This window comes from Podarcis tiliguerta (assembly GCF_965153285.1).
Source record: "Podarcis tiliguerta genome assembly, chromosome: 1".
Classification (NCBI taxonomy): Eukaryota; Metazoa; Chordata; class Lepidosauria; order Squamata; family Lacertidae; genus Podarcis; species Podarcis tiliguerta.
This window is the reverse complement of record NC_139534.1, coordinates 13361618-13365592: the sequence shown is the minus strand read 5'-3', so window position 1 is coordinate 13365592 and position 3975 is coordinate 13361618. Positions and strand designations below refer to the sequence as shown.

The 3975-nt window shown below is 43.1% G+C and overlaps 1 long non-coding RNA gene across 1 annotated transcript; it reads left to right on the top strand.

Annotated features, from left to right (window-relative positions):
• The first annotated feature begins 1233 nt into the window (after positions 1-1233).
• Positions 1234-2252, top strand: LOC310670920. The gene is made up of 3 exons (XR_014507647.1): positions 1234-1258; positions 1744-1816; positions 2199-2252. It is a non-coding gene; the product is annotated as an uncharacterized lncRNA (long non-coding RNA).
• Positions 2253-3975: the final 1723 nt, after the last annotated feature.

Sequence of the window (3975 nt, the reverse complement as noted above, 5' to 3'; positions counted from 1 at the left end):
TTTTCTTAAAGTTTGGGAACAAGAAGATGGGGGACAGTAGGGGGTGAGTGAATCTGCTAATTTCATTTTCTCAGTTTCACAGTCTAATGTTCAATTCTCCATATTTCCACATCAGTTTGTGATTTTTCATTTGTGCTCATGAAAATTCATCAGCATTTTAATGTGATTTTTTTGTGGGGATATATATATACACAGTGGTACCTTGGGTTAAGTACTTAATTCATTCCGGAGGTCTGTTCTTAACCTGAAACTGTTCTTAACCTGAAGCACCACTTTAGCTAATGGGGCCTCCTGCTACTGCCGCACCGCCGGAGCCCAATTTCTGTTCTTATCCTGAAGCAAAGTTCTTAACCTGAAGCACTATTTCTGGGTTAGCGGAGAGCGTAACCTGAAGTGTATGTAACCAAGGTACCACTGTATATATATTTGCTAGACATTTTTGCAAAGCAATTTCCCCCCAAAACACATTTAGGTATATATTTTTTTTTTTTAAATGCATTTTTAAAATAAAAAAATATGAGATTTGGGTCAATAATACTTGGCTGGAGAACTGTATTGCAAAATTCAGAGAATAAACCATTGTAATCAAATAGGGCTTACTCATCCCACTCCAGAAGAGTTTCTCATCAAGTGTTTTTCAATACCCAAGCACTGTCCTTGAGGTAGAAATGGTTATGGCTGTGTTTTGATTTGTGCATTGTTCTAGGAAGTGCCAGTTAGATATGTCTGCAGGTCAATGTGACCTGAATTGAATTTCTCCTCCATCCCTAGAGGAGGAGTGATGTTTCTAATGTACCTCTTCCTGGTTTCCTGACGTTCCCACCTTCATTGCACCTCCTTTTGCTCCTGTTTGCTGCAAGCCACCAGTCCTCAAGTAAACTCAGGGCACTCCCAAACAGGAGAGGAGTCCAAAATCCTTGCTGATCTAATGCAAACCACACAGAGATCTACAAGAAGGTTCAAATATACCTTGTGCCTGACTCTCCTGCATAACAGGAAAGGCAAGGTTGATCAGGTGCCCTATGGAGAACCCTCCTCCGCCTCCACCAAGACAGGGTGCAGGATTGTGGCCTTAGCTGGCAAAGCTTGTCAACAAGAAAGGCTCCCGGAGAAAAGTTCGCTCCCAACTGCAGAATCGTATTGTTATTTGCATTCCACCAGCGCTCAAACGGTTAACATCTATTAAAAAATAAAATAAACTTGCATTGGCTGAGTTCCTTGTTCCGTTTGATGGCTCAACTGAAGCTTGATGTTTATGGTGGATATTGTCTCGATTTCTTTAGATGAGATGAGCATCTAAGGAGTTTGAAAATGTGTTTTAATTAAGATTCTGCTAAATTTTATCAGACACCTACTTGGAAAACAAAGCAACTGAATAATTAACTCTGATGATAGCAGATGCTGCTCTAATGACAACCTGTTACTACTCAAGTGCCTCATTAGTTGTTTTACTGTGTTCTTTTAATATGTCCAGAGCTCCTTGGCTAATGAGTATATTGGCGGCGATGTACTTTAAATAGTCCTTCATTGTGGACAGTTGTAAGGATGAGATTTCCCCCCCATCTGCAGAAAAATCTCCATTTAGATCGTCTCTCCCCACCTCAACCCCCTGCCAGGCTGTGTTGTCTGCCTGCACAAGCCTGGAAACGAATCCTTGCTTACCTATCCTTCTGGGATTATTTTAGCCATACATCAAGTGAAGCTTACAAATTGATGAGAATCTAATGATGCATTTATTTACAGATGTGCACCTCTGTTCCCTGTTATGTTGCCAAGCGGTGAGAAAAAGAGAGGCATTTTCTTCCCCCTGAGCGATGTGAATAGTTGTCTTTGACCAGGCAGCTTTTTCAAAATGCTTACCCTATTATTTACAGCTAAGGGGAAAGATACGTTACACACAAACACACACATGCACACACACACACACACACACACACTCCTAAAAATATACACATAGAAGTTTGCAAAAATAGAAACTGGCTATTTATAGCCAAATAGCCTATTTTAGCAATTCATTGTGGTTTTCTCTCCCCCCTCAATGATATACTGTGGCTTCCTCTTAGGGAAAGTATTATTTTTATATTTAATATTGTGGGATTCTAGTTTGAAACATATGCATAAACCGGGACCAGCCTGGCTGTAAAAATAGATCATTAAAGGTTTAAAGCACGTTTTCTTTTTCCCCTTTTAACAAAAAGGAAAGTGAATTATCCGTCAAACTGGATTTCTCTTTTACGAGGCGCCGATTTCAACCGCAAACTGATTCCCGATGACACGACATATTTAACAGATTTCTCAAAGATACATTACAGCTGCATCTGAGATGATTAAAGATGGGGAGAAATAAAAGCTAATGACTTTTAAAAGTTTACAGTCCTGCCAAAGACTTTAAAATGTGATACCCGTATTAAAGGGAACCCGTGCATGCGAACTGCATCAATTGGGCCAGAATGTAGCAAGGAAGCCTCACATCTGCAAACAACGATCTCCCATTGCTGCATATAGCAGGGATGGGGACATAGCTGTCAACCGTCTCTTATTTGGCGGGAAAGTCCCTTATCCCAGCGCCATTTCCTGCTGCTGTCCCTTATTGATGATGTCCCTTAAATTTCCTGGGTTTCAAAGGAAGCAGCTCCTCTCCCTCCCTCCCTGCTGGCCAGCGAGGAGGTTAGGCTCCAACTGTGTTGCTTGGCTGCGTTGGAGTCTAAGAACGACTGGAGGGTGGAGCTTGCATGCCTTGTGCCTGGCCGTGTTGCCTGGGGACTCGCCTTTGCTCAGCGCTTCCCAGCGGAGAGGTGACAGTGGTTTTCCTTGCTGCATCCCCTTTGCCGAGTTGCTGCGCTGTGGGAACCACTGCTTGAGGCTTCGTTTGGCTGATGGCTGGGCTTTCTGCCTTTGGCTCGGAGGGGCTCAGAAGCTGAACATACCTGTGCTTGGAGTCGGATGGATACGTCATTGACGGCCCACTCACCGTTGCCGGGGAAAAGGTCTGTCTGGAGTGGGGGCACATGGTGGGGGAAAAGGAAAGAAGCTGGTTGAGTACAATGGCGGGCGATGATCTCGTGGGAAGGGGCGCTTTTGGATTTGTTTTGGAGACTCCTTCGATTGACTGTTATGGGGGAAAGGAAAGGAGCTGGTTGACTAAAATCCCTTATTTTGGCTGCTGATCCCTTATTTTCAAGGCTACCGGTCCCTTATTTTCAAATCTGTAGGTTGACAGCTATGGATGGACAGGCTATGGCCATCCAGGTATTGTGGGACTCCAATTCCCACCAGCTCTTGCAGCAGGAACTAATAGTGAGGGATGATGGGAGCTGGAGTCCAGCAACACAGACTCTCCACGACTAACACAGAGCTCCATAAACCATTGCCAATCCTGGTAAGTCTTATCCTTGCTTTGGACTCTAGATTACAGCCAGACTTCAACACCCAACTACACACATTTATTGTGGCTGAGTCAAATGAATGGAACTTTCAGCCTGTGTAAGTGTGCTGGATTGTGGCCAAGATGCATAAAAAGAAGAAGTTAACAAAGGATTAAAAAGAAGAAGAAGAATTTTCATCATTTTATGAACCTGTAGAGAAATATTTGGATAGTGATTGCACCCTCTTGAGAGACATTCATTGATTGCCTTTGTTTCGCTTGCCCTGATTAATCTCCAAGTGACTAGAAGTGTTCAGTCTCATAGTTTGGCCACATGGCAATGGGAATTTCCATTTTGACATGATTTCCTTTTCATCTTCGGTAATATGTTGTTTCCCCTTAAGCCCTTCGCAGTCTAGGCCGAGGCGACTTTGCGAAAGGGCTGATTATATTTATGGTAAGGCAATCCCTAAATGTCCTTGATAAACAACCGTGGCTGGACTGCCCTTGCGAAAGACTCAGATAAGTAGAGGCCTTATTTTTATTACTTCATCTAGCTAACGAACTAATAACAGGAGACGCCTTCCTAGAACAGGAGGAGTTTTTCCATT